The sequence below is a fragment of the Arachis hypogaea genome, chromosome 17, assembly GCF_003086295.3.
Source record: "Arachis hypogaea cultivar Tifrunner chromosome 17, arahy.Tifrunner.gnm2.J5K5, whole genome shotgun sequence".
Classification (NCBI taxonomy): Eukaryota; Viridiplantae; Streptophyta; class Magnoliopsida; order Fabales; family Fabaceae; genus Arachis; species Arachis hypogaea.
The window spans coordinates 111,452,901-111,466,658 of record NC_092052.1 but is presented as its reverse complement, the minus strand read 5'-3'; the positions used below and the strand labels follow the sequence as shown (position 1 = coordinate 111,466,658).

Here is a 13,758-nt window from a genome sequence, read left to right as displayed (position 1 = left end):
ACAAGGGAGCTCTCCAAAACCTCATTTAAAATAGTGCATGCCAACTTTTAAATTAACTTCGTCAAAATCGAACAATGGTTTCAATCTAAATCAAGCAACAGAAAATAAATTCCGTTTAAAACTTCTTACAAGAGAATTCAAAACTTCTTTAAAAAGTTCAGAACAAGACTCCCAAAAGTGTCCTTAAAATCACCATCTCAGAAGAACATTCAAGAAGTTTAAGATGTACTAAAAAGGAGTCAAGCCATACTAGAGAGGATCTTAATCTAAAGTAGTTCAAACAAGAGCCACTAGACATGAAACATCAAACAAGTTTTAAATTGATCCAAAAGAATACAAAAGTCATAGAAAAAGACAACTCAACCATTAGTAATTTCTCAAGGATAAATCTTTGACTAAAAACTCTTGCAGAGATAATGAGAGAATAAACGATGTACTAATTTGAAACGAATCAAACTTACTCATATACGAATGAGATTCACAAAAAGGAAAAACCAAGATCAATGGCAATATTCACAAGATGCAGAAGATCAGTTAAAAACAAGCTCAAACATGACATTCATGGAGATGGAAGATTTTATAGAGAATTTAGTCCGTTCATAGAAAGAAAGCTATGAGTTCAAAATTTTCAAAAGAACAACAATGGCATAACTCATGTGGTATGCTAAATCAAACTCAAATAAAAATGAATTAAGTAAAGTTTATCAAACAAAACTCAACCGGGACAAAAGCGAGAAATCCCCTTTCTTTCCAGAATTTCGGAAAATATCCAAATACACAATTAAATAAAGATGTCCATTAGAACTATAATAAAATTACTAGAAAGTCAAATTTACTTTTAAGTTAAGTGCAATTCCGCAAACCAGTAAAAGTACAGTCGAGGTATTAGGAGTAAATAGTTGTTAAACTGTATAAGAAATCTTCAAAGTTCATATATAGATAATTATACATCTATTCAACAGCAATTTTTGTAAAAATCTCAAAATTGGCTATAATCACTGTTAAATAAGAGGAAAATTGAATCAACAATTTTTCTATTAATGGACTCGGAATCAGGAGTTAAAAATGCACAGCGCTTTAAGATAAGTTCAAGGCTATATCAATGAATACAGGAATAAAAAAGAACTCAAACAGAGGAAGGTAGATGCAACAAGGATCTCAAACAAGCATATGCACTTAAGATCAAACAAGAATGCCTGTGGATAGAGGAATAAAGTTTAAAAATCAAACTACTCCTCAAAAGGATCAGCAATCAAGAACTTCAAGTTAGGACATGAAAGAACAGGTCGACTCAAATGAAATTCAAGACACAAAACTGAATAGCCTCGAGAAATAGTTTCTAGCGTTCTCAAAACCCGCGATTCGCTTTACTCAAGACTCGTCTATCATCTATGATAACCCATTAGCGCTTTCATATACAAAATTCACTAGTATTAAGCCGGCCAAACTTAATACAAAGAATTTTGCAATACAAGACTACCATCGTTAATCAATAGACCGTCATGTGCATCAAGCTCTAATTCTCGTCATTCGACAAGACCTAATACATGACAAACGCTCAGAGTATGCAATTGAAGCATAGTTGGTCCATTCCTCAGGCTCTACAGGAAGGACTGCTCTGATACCATAATGTAACACCCTAACTACCAAAGCTCACGCTTCCGGCTGCGCGACTCTGATAGCTCAGACATTACGACGACACTTATATTATTTAATACTAAAATATGAGCCTGTTTGAAACTTTAAACCGCAATACCGCTCCCAAAGATATTTTCGTTCGATAACGTACATCCATAAATACCATTCAACTTACAACAACTCATAAAGAGTACATCCATATATATACATAAATATATATAAATAATATTACAAACATAATCCAATACAATTCCTATCCCTCTTACAGATTATATCAAGATAAAGGCGAGGGTGCAGTAAATCATAACTAAAACAATACAGAGCATCACAACAACAATTAAATAAGCTCTTCATAACTTCTGCGCCCATATCCTGAAAGGGGAAAATGTAGGGGGGGTGAGAACATCATCCTCGAAAGGGTTCTCAATAGAGGGTTTTTGGGAATTATTGTAATAGGATACATGAAGATAACCGCACCAGTGATTCATAACCGTCTTATGCCTCTTTTCAAAAACAACGGTTTACAATGAAAGTAAAATCGGAAATCTTTTCGAAAATAAGAACCATTCAATTCTCAAAAACTCAAAAGCCTTTCAAAACGGTTTATCTATGCGGAACCAAAATAGCCTTTCATAATTTTATTCCAAACCAGAAACACAAAACCGAAATCAACCATCAGTTCATCTCTTTCCAACCACGGCCCTAGGCCCAAACAATCCAACCAACAACTAATCACCACAATCCAACAGAGTCCCAGATGCAAACACAGATAGGAAGTTCAAGCACAAACAAACAGTTATTACAAGTAGAACAGTTAACAATTAATCACATAGGCAAACCAAGTATAATATGCACACCCAACCAATGTCACACAAATGCATATGATGCATGCCTGTCCCTAGTGGCTGATGATATCATCTGTCGGTTATAGAGCCAACCCGACAAGTCCTGGTAGCTAACCATTGGACTGTCCCTCTGTCGTGCATCCCCAACTCGAGTTATACTCATCATAAACTTGATCATAATCATGATCCATATCCATCACCCTCACTGGTGAATATTTATGGGGGCGAGCTCATCCGGGCCTTTCACAGTGCCCGGCCACACTTACGACATAGGGTCAACAGAGTATCAAGTCTCGACCTGGAGCACGTGGTGGCTAGCCACTGCTACTACCCAGGGAAACTCGTATCTCAGATAGTGGAAGTGCAACATTCACATTTATCAATGATTCAGCATAAACATGCATTCAATCTCATCCATGGATCAACATCCATCTCAGCCATCCGGCTCACGGTTCAGTCCAGAACCAGCCAATATGTATAATCATACACAGCCATTCCGGCTCACAACAAAACAGCACTTCCACCATTCAACATCATCAAATTCATGAAATCGGCATTTAATCCATAAATCATTTTCTCAATTCATTTCACTTTGAAATCAAGTTTCAACTCTTTTCAGCCTTGGCTTTAAAGATCTCATTTCTCAAATTATCTCAGGCTCATAAGCCAATTTTACTCAAGGAAAATTTCCTTTTTGAAATAAGCCACTCTCGGCTTCCTCTTTCCAAAACTTCCAAAACCATGGAAAGTTAAAGATTCCTTTTGAATCATTCAAAATCACCCATCCAACAATGGAATTTTTGTAACAAAAGTTCCTCGGCAGAGTCCCAAGTCCTTAGGGGAGAATAGCATAACTCATTTCGCCAAATTCATTTAAAATCATTAAAACCTTGACTTTCCGATTTGAGTAATAAAATAAGATCTAAGCCAAACCGAGTCACGTAATCATTTACTTCCTTCAAAGCCGTTTTCTTTACTTAGGCAAAACCAGCTTTAACCCCCATGACAAATTCTAAAACGTTTTAACTGTAAAAGAATTGTTTTAGTCTTGCAAGAATTCAGAATTCAAAGAGTACTCAAAACCTTTCTCAAAACATTTCAAAATGAAACTTGTCAATAGACATTCAGGTTCTTTCAAAGCCATTGAAACTTCTTTAATTGAAACCCCCAAGTCAAATTCAAAGGCATAAATCCTTTTCACATCCAAACAGCTTTAAAACACAAGTTTCATCTAATTAACCTTCTCCTGAAAGAGATACAATGCCTTTCTTAAGAAGCAAGACTAAATCACAATTTCCTCTTTATTAATTCATTTCGAAAGCATGAATCATCATTTTCTCGATAATTCAAATAAAATAGTAGAAGTCTTTAACTCATCATTTTCCAGACAACATTTCAATAAAGACTCGGATTTTATAGAAATTTCGGCAGCACCTCCCCTAAAACTTGGACTTTGCCACCCGGTTCGGGTCCCAACTAAACCGTTCCACAATCCTTTTCAACAGCCCAAAATCCAAAATCAGTTCAAGGCAAGCCAAAACCAACAACCATCTCAATTCCATATTCCAAGAAAACCATTTCAAAAACCAAATCATTATCAGCCGAATAAACTCATTTCTAAAGTTTCAAAGAAACGGTTCAGCAATAGTCATTTATCAAACCAGATCATTAAAGCAAGCCAGGCTGAATTCAAGAGTGTATTCTATTTTTTTCACATTCTCAAAAAAAATCCATTCAACTCAAATCAATTTCCAACGGATTCAACTCGATCTCAAAGCTTTAAAAGAATCAATTTCAAAAGTATTTCGTTTCACAAAGCCACACAACAGTCGAGTTAAACCAACACCCATAATCATACAAAACAACCAAACAATACATAGGACTGATACAATCACCAAATACACATCCTCACATCAGTACCCATATGTAATAATTCCAATATACAAAATATAGTTTTCGGAAAGCGCCCCTACCTCAAAACGTAATTCCATAACCCAAATGCGTCACAGGAACCTCCTCTCTTAAACCGAAATCACCAACAACCGCAACCTCGGCTCCAAGCCACTCCCGCGGTAACCACAGCAACACTAATCGCGACATATAACAATAGAAACTCAATCTTATAGCAATTGATGCCGCAAAACCTTAGTGTATGAAGCCAGAATAGTAACTAGAGAGCTTTCAAATTGAAAACGCTTACCGAATAAAGAAGGAACAGCTAAACCGGAACAGCGGCGGTCTCTGAACCGGTTCAACGGCAGCAGCCCGGCAGCCACCTCAAGCAGTAAGCAGTGACCGGACTCCGGCAATGGCGCCTGGAACCCACATACAAAGACGTTAAAGCTTCCAGAATCTTAAACGAGTGAAGACCGAATCAAAAACCCTTACCGGCAGAGTTTTCCGGCGACGGCAGCGGTAGCCAGAAGCTCCGGCGGTGGTCTCGGAAGTCACAGAACCACTCCTGGCGGCCAGAACCCTTTTCTGACGGCGGCAGTTCCGACGGAGGCGGCGCCGGCAACGAGAACGGCGGCCGGGCGCGGTGGCTGAACTCCCAGCACACCTTCATATCTCTCTCGTCTGCTCTGCTCCCGAACTCTCTCTCTGGCTCTGCCATAGAGGACGGCGACTGACACTACGGCAAGGTTGACGGCGGCGCAGCTCAGCAACGGCGGTGACAGCAGCGTCGCCCTTCTCCTGCGCGTGCACGCACGCTCCCACTTCCTCGCGTCGGGCTCCTGCATCGCACCCCTCACGTTCGCAGTTCTGGGTCCGGCGCGGTTCAATGGCGATCGGCGGCGACTGGACGCAGCTCCTCCAGCTCGCGTCTCTTTCTCTCCCAGCGTCGCCCAGTCTCAGCCTTCCTCCTCCTTCGAGTTCGACGGAAAGGGACCCACGGCGGCATCAAATGGCGGCAGCAAACCCCAGTGCCACCGGCGCAAATCCTTGTCTCATCTTCAGATCTCGCTCCTCTCGTCTCTGCGCGACGCGACGGCACGGCGGCAATGACGCCCGCCGGCGCCGTCCTCCTCCTCTCCTCTCCTTCCCGTTCCTCTTCTCCCACTTTCTGCTCCTCTTTTCTTTCCTTCATGGAAACAGAAGGAAGCTGTGTGTCGTGAATGAAAGAAGGAAGGAAAATGGGTCAAGTGTGGCGGCTGGGTTTGGGAGCTGAGTGGGGTTGAGAGAGAACCGGGTCGGGTAATGGGTTACCGGGTTAGGGTTTTCCTTATGTGAAAATTAGGGTTAAGGGCCTTATGGTAATTTCACATAAAATTAGGAATAATATGGTAATTGAAATCCAATGTAAATCCAACACTTATTGTATATGGAAAAACACTATTTGTTCATCTACTTTTACAAATTATTTTCAACAAAATGCCCAAATCTAAAGATTAGAAATAATATAATTAATTTCTCTATTTTCCAAAAATAGCAGTATTAATATTTAAAATATTAATTATTTAATCCAAATCATGTAAAATCCCTCTTATTTCATAACTGCCAAATTCATAATCTGAATATAGAAAATAACCCAATAATTATAAAATTGGATAAAAATCATAACTCGTCTCAAATTCAATAAATCAAAACTTGCCTTAATTATCTTTAATAAAATGATTTCCGAAATTAAGGCTACAAATAACTATATGATTTGAGACTTGATCATAATAAGACTTTTCAAAAGTTCTGGGTCTTACAATTAATATTATTACTATTATTAACATTATCTCTTCTCGGGCTAATGTGGATTGTCGTCGCTCCGATTTTTTTTTTTGTTTATCTTTATGTTATTTAATTTATTATATATTTACTTTATTAATTTTTTACAATTATTTATCAATACTAATATATTGCCAAACTATTATTATATTATTATTAATTATTTTAGTACTATAATTGTTCATTAATTATTATTATTATTATTGTTGTTGTTAAGGATGTTCGCAGTGCGGTTTAGTTTAGTTTTTTAGAGAAAAGTCATTCGATCTAATTGTTTAATTAAACTGCGATTCGGTTTGGTTCGGTTTTTTAATCGAAACCATTCGAATCAAACCAAACTAATTGAAATCGATTTGGTTTGGTTCGATTTGTTCGATTTTTTTAATCAATTCAAAGAAAAACCTGTCATACAATTTCACAAAATCATAACATTAAAATCATAGAAGACAAATACGCAATGACTAACAAAAGTCTTGATCCAATAAAATTCAATGACAAAATTAAAACACGACAATTAGAGAAGTTTAAAAATTCAATAGTCAACATAATAAAAATAAATTTCCAGCACCATTGAGACCCTCCTCCTCGCCAGTATTGAATAAAGAATATAACACCCTCTCTTCAATTCATGAGCCCACTGAGAAATTCTAAAAGCAAGTTCTAGCATGACACCTACACATGAGCTACAATCTCGAGCTCCCTTTCCTGTAAAAATAATGCTATATATTTAGTGAAAAATGATAAGATTGTAAAAAATATTAAAGATCTCATATGTCATATACTCAAAGTTGACCCTTCACAGGTTTTTGTAGAATTTCAGAAACAAAGCATCAAGTAAAACAATAAATGACAGTTGAATAATATTCCAATAAAGTGATCTTCCTATAAAAGTATTGGTATTTCATCATTAATCTTTCAATTGTCCTACTCTTGTACATTGGTTTCAAATCATTATGATAGCAGGAAGTAGTATCTTAATGTTTCTTGGTTATAGATCAAAGAACTACATATTCCACTGTTTAAAGTGACTAATGTGTTAACAATTCAGCAAAACACAAACACATATAAAAATATGTGTAACAAAACTCACACATTAGCTTAAGACTAAATTGGATTATAAACTAACCATTATTATTTATTTATTAAAAGACCATATATATATATATAATGACAGTTGAATAATATTCCAATAAAGTGATCTTCCTGTAAAAGTATTAGTATTTCATCATTAATCTTTCAATTGTCCTACTCTTGTACATTGGTTTCAAATCATTATGATAGCAGGAAGTAGTATCTTAATGTTTCTTGGTTATAGATCAAAGAACTACATATTCCACTGTTTAAAGTGACTAATGTGTTAACAATTCAGCAAAACACAAACACATATAAAAATATGTGTAACAAAACTCACACATTAGCTTAAGACTAAATTGGATTATAAACTAACCATTATTATTTATTTATTAAAAGACCATATATATATATATATATATATATATGCATAACAGGGTAATTTGTGGCACCAAATGAATTTCTTATGGCAACTAGCCAGCTACAACAGCATAACAAATACCGCAGTGTGTGATCTAAAAAAAATGTAACAAATAAGTAATGAATCCGCACATAGGTCATAAGAGCTAAAATGCTAGAATCAAATTCAGTAAATCATCTCAACTAGAGAAAACAGCACGTGGTTTATAAGGTATTAGTTAATGACAATATATAACACTAATAAGTAATGAAGAAGAACACATGGTTCATGGAATTAATAAACAAACATAAATTACAGCTGAAGCAAGTTTGGCCATCAAAACCAGTGCATTCAATTTTATAGCACACAAATCTCAAATCTGACATTTAATTATATATAAAATGCAATTAAATATACTTTCTCTAACAATTAGAACCTAGAAGAACCCTAACAATCAGAAACATACCTTCTCTAACAATCAGAAACAAGACACATTCAGAAGCTAAAACCCCCAAAATTAGAAAACCTATAATCGCAGAACCTCCCCAATTCATAGAACCAAATTTAGGAAAAACGAAACATACCTTCTCTATCTCGTTTGGCCATTGTTGTTCATCATCATCATCATCACAGCCACATGCACCTTCTTCGACACTAAAACGAGAGAGGGAGTGAGGTAATCAGCGAGAAAGAGAAGATAGAGAGTGAGCCAGAGAATGATTACCTAGTGAGCGGACGATGGTGAGCGACGATGGGAGGAAGGGGTTCGGCGCTGGTGGGAGGGGCTGGGTTCAGCGCTGCTGGGAGCCTGGGCTGGGAGGGTTTTCTTTTAGCGCCGCTAGGTTAGAGTTTCTTTGAGTGCATCTGATTTGGGGGTGGGGTAATGGCAAGGGGTTGGTGGTCTAATGGATTTTTTAGGATTTTTAGTTGACCGTTTCGGTTAAAGTTTTCAGTGTCAAAACTGAAAATTGAACCGAACCACAGAAAAAATAGCAAAACATGAATTTTTTAGTTTTTTCGGTTTTCGGTTTATTCGATTTTTAGTTTTTTTGGTTCGGTTGGTCGATTTTGTTTGGTCTGGATCAGTTTTGAACACCCCTAGTTGTTGTTGATGATGTTATTTTATCATTGTTACGTCATAATTCATACTTTGTTGTCACAATATTATTATGAAACACACCAAAAGATGAGAATTTTTTAAAAAAAAAGGTTTTTTATGTGTGAAACAAGCAGATGAAAAAAAGCAAAAAAAAAAAACTACAAAAAACATATTGAATACCGTTGCATTTAGTGGCGATCATTACCGTTTGATTTAGTGGCATTTTTTGCATTAGATACAAGTAAGATTTAGTTCCCCGAATTAGTTATCGTTGGATTTTATGCTCTGCCACTAAATCCGATAGTAATCAGTGGCGTAAAATCTTATCTCAGTAGCGCCAATTTTACTTGCGGATCTTCCATCAGATTCGGCCGCCGATATATAGGTTTAGTGAAATACTGCGTTTAAGCAATTTACCGTTGAAAAGTTCGTCAGTATATCTGATGGTATTCACGGCGTAAAATTCAAATGCAAACCTCCTTCCCTCACTTTTATGAACTCACTCTCTCTCTTCTATCATCTTTTCTCTTTGGCCCTAAAGTTGCCGGTGTCGCCCCACTAGCTGGAGCCTCCGCTGCTGCCGCCACTGCATGTTGTCACCGTTGAAGTTGTCGGACACTACTGGAGCTATAGGGACACCACCGTTGTTCGCATTTATGGTCACTATCGTCAGTGATGGTGATGTTGTCGCTGTCACTGCCGCCTCCTGTCACTACCACGACTCCACCATCTTGCAACTACTATCAGAGGTAATTTTGGTATAATTTTTTTATTTTTTTAAGATTTTTTTGTGAGTTTAGAATTTTGTTAAGTAGTTTATTAAATTTTTGATTAAATTAGTATAATGAAGTTTGTGATTAGGAACTGGTATAATTTTTTATTTTTTATGATTGAGGTATTTTATCAAATTATTGATTAAATTAGTGTATTAAAGTTTGTGATTAGAATTTGGTATAGTTTTTTTTATTTTTTTCAGATTTTTTTTGTGAATTTAGGGTTTTCTTAGGTATTTTATTAAATTATTGATTAAATTAGTGTAACGAAGTTTGTGATTAGGGTTTGTTTTTTTTTCAAATTTTTTATGAGTTTAATTTAGGATTTTGTTAGATATTTTATTATCAAATTATTAATTAAATTAATGTAATGAAGTTTGTGATTAGAATTTTTTATTTTAAATTAAGTTAAGGTAGGTTAAGTAAGGTGAGATTAAGGGTGCTCGAGCTATTGGAAGAATTTGTTTGTTTTGTTGAATTAGTTTCACCTTGTGAATTTAATAAGTTTTATTTTTTATTAGGACGGTGCTATTTCTCTGAGATCAATTGGAGTTCGCTTCTTCCGTATTCTATGCATCTACATTCTAGGTAGGTTTTCTATCTCTAAATATATTAATTGTTTAAGTTTTATGCTGGACATACTTTTTCTAGGATAGTGTTTTAAGACAGAAGTTGGAGAAGGTCACGTAGAGGCGCCTTCTTGAAACTATTGTTTGCTGAAAAATTGTAGAGTTATAAGGGGTTGTGCTCTAGAACGGTTAAGATTTGATGTGTTATTGAATTCGTGTTTGTTCTAATTTATGCCTGCAGTTATTTTTCTGTGAAACGGTTAAATTTATTTGGTGAATGTCTCTGAATTAAGAGAAAGTTCTGCCAAAATTTCGTTTAAATTGTTTAAAACATGTTTGGTTTGTGAGAAAATGATAATCATCGTATTTGGTTGGAGATTCTAATTATATGAGACCTGTTGCTGAATTTTCTAAAATTTTAATAAGTTGTGTTATTGGATGAATTCTAGGGTGTTTATTGCAAGATGATTCTAAGTCATTATCTGTGGATTTATGATAAGAACAACAGTGCACAGGGGGGTTAAAAATTGAATTTTTTGAGGGAGTTGATGCGTTTGTTACGTATGTCTTCAACATGGAACTGTTTAGGTCTCAAGGGGTATCTAGGTGTTCGTGCTATTGGTTGACTAAGTGGTTAGGACATTCGAATATAACACTTCACCTCTACTATAATGGATTCAAGGATGGGTATTGGATGTAGATGGAACACGGAGAAGTGGATGAGCAGGGAATTAACTAGTGTGCCTCGAATTTCAATATGGTTGGGGGTCAATCGACGATGGTTCGGGTAGTTAGAGAACCAAACATGGAAGAAATAAATTGGGAGGGTAACCAAGAGAGATACAACGAGATGATGTTTGATGCAATAGATGCTACTGATACGGAAGATGCTGAACAAGAGCCTAGCCCGGAGGTAAAGAGCTTTTATCATCTATTAGAATCTATCGTGAAACCCTTGTATGAGGGGTCTGCTCATTCAAAATTGTTTGCATGTGTTAGAATGAGTATTAAATTTGAGTCAAATCACATCTAAGAGTCTTTTGATAAGTGGACTACCTTTTGCAATGACTCAGTACCTGCCGAGACTAGTGGCATCCCCCAGAACCACTACAAAGCAAAGAAGTTAGTTTCAAAATTAGTTCTAAATTCGATAAAAATTGATTGTTGTTTGAATAATTGTATACTGTATTACAAGGGGAACGTAGATCTAACTGCTTGTAGATTTTGTGATGCACTGATATTTCAAGTCAAGAAAGAACAGATTGATAAACGGCGGTTAAAGAGAATTCCAAACAAACAGATGCACTACTTGCCCTTAATCCCTAAGCTAAAATAGTTGTATGCATCGATAAGTTCGGACCCTCACATGAACTAGCATAGTAACAAGAGAGATGATGGTTTTATGACATACCCGTCACATGGAGATGCTTGGAAGCACTTTGATAGGGTCCACCCTATATTTGTGAGCGAGCCCAGAACGTTAGATTAGTTTTGTTCTTTGATAGGTTTGCACCAAATTCTAATTTCGGTAATGCGTACTCTTGTTGGCCTGTAGTGGTGACTCCTTATAACCTACCTCCCTAAATATGCATGAAAGACCCCTACATATTTTTAACTTGTATCATACTTGATCCAAGAAATTCAAAGGCCAAAATAGATGTCTTTTTGCAACCCTTGATGGATGAGTTGATGGAGTTGTGGATTAATAGTGTAGAAATGTATGATATTTCAACCAAGACAAACTTTCAACTGCATGTTATGTTGATATGTACCATTAACAACTTTTCTGCGTATAGAATGTTATCAAGTTAGTCCACTCAAGGCAGAATGTCGTGTCCCATTTGTATAGAAGATACAAAGGCATTTTGGCTGACAAATAGGGGTAAGAATTTGTGGTTTGATTGTCTTCAAAAGATCCTCGATATTGATCATCCTTTTCTATGCAACAAAGACTCATCGAGGAAGAATAGAACTAAAGAAGAAGAAGAACTCATGAGATTGAGTGGTTTGCAAAATTTGACATCACATTAGTAGAATCCCAAGGATCGTTGATAACAGGGCAGGTGTGAGACCTCTGGGATATGGTAAGGAGAATAACTGAACCAAGCAGAGTGTATTTTGGGACTTGTCTTATTGGAAAGACAATTTGGTTCGACATTGTCTTGACGTGATGCACATTGAAAATAACGTATTTGATAATATCATGCACACAAATGGACGATAAGAGGACAAAGAATAACAATAAGGCAAGGTTAGACATGATACACATTTGAAGACGGCCATAGCTAAACTTAACGAGACTTGATAAAAACTAAAGGTGGTATTCGTTCTAACGAAGGACCAGAGGAAAAATATTTGTAGGTGGATTAGAGGACTAAGGTTTTCCAATGGTTACGCGTCTAAATTGGGTAGGTATGCAAATGTCTCACAAGGTAGATTTGCTGGGTTGAAGAGTCACGATTGTCATGTATTTATCGACTCATTGCTTCCTGCTGCGTTCCGAAAACTTCCTACCAACATCTGAAAACCCCTTACAGAAATAAGTAAGTTTTTAGGGATTTATGTGCTACAAAACTTAACGTAAATGATCTCACAATCATGGACAAGAACATTCTGATCATACTTTATAATTTAGAGAGAATATTTCCTCTCGAATTTTTTGACGTCATGGAACACTTATCAATCCACCTGTAGTACAAAGCAAGAGTATGGGGCCAATCCAATTTAGGTGGATGTACCCGTTTGAGAGGATGATTGGATTATTCAAATGCACCGTGAAAAACAGAGCTCAGATCGAGGGTAGTATCTATAAAACATTCCTAGCTAAAGAAACATCTGCATTTTGATCCTTCTATTTTGAGCCTTATGTTGAGTCACATAGAACAAGAGTTGGAAGGAATGACAAGAAGGGAGAAACCTTGTCAGGATCGGAGGACCAACGTATCAATATTTTTTTCGAAAGGAGTTGCAATGAGCACGGGTAGTGAATATTGGTTAGAGAAAAAGGAAATCAATGTCGCACATCTGCATGTGTTGCTTAATTATGACCAGGTTTTATCCTACCTTATGTGAGTTCTAAGCCTTCATAACTATTGTATTTAGTAGGATACTATCTTCGTCGTCTAATCAAAACTTCATTACACTTGATGCCAGGGCATCTTGGCCAGTTTCACTGACCTTTTCTTTACTGTTTTTAGGTTAGTTTCATGCATTTCTTTAGGAAATAAGCTAGTTTTGGGTAAATATTCACTTATGCCTTGACTCAAGCATACATTGTGCATTTTACATGATTTCATGAGGATTTTGCATAAGTTTAGTGACAAATATTATGTTGCATTACTCATGACTTGGACTAGAGCTTTGATGCACTTTGTTGCTTGATTTCAGGACCAAAAAGAAGCAAGAAAAGGGGAGGTAACTTGCAAAGATTAATGAGAAAAGTGATTGCCAATAACACTCTCAAAAAGCCATCAATGCCCACGTTAGAGAGTCACATTAACCAAGTTAACGTGAACTCTAACGTGGAGAAAAGAAGTTGAGCCAACGTTAGTGACACTCAACATTGTCACTAACATTGGCAATTACTCATAAGTGGCCACGTTAGAAGCCACGTTAACCTAGTTAATGTAGCCTCTAACGTTAAGGG

At 36.4% G+C, this 13,758-nt stretch overlaps 1 long non-coding RNA gene across 1 annotated transcript; it reads right to left on the bottom strand.

Moving 5' to 3' along the window:
* Positions 1-6,605: 6,605 nt before the first annotated feature.
* Positions 6,606-8,559, bottom strand: LOC112766375 (uncharacterized). The gene is made up of 3 exons (XR_003184309.3): positions 8,396-8,559; positions 8,256-8,325; positions 6,606-6,905 (listed from the first exon to the last, which is right to left on the bottom strand). It is a non-coding gene; the product is annotated as an uncharacterized lncRNA (long non-coding RNA).
* Between the last annotated feature and the right edge of the window lie 5,199 nt (positions 8,560-13,758).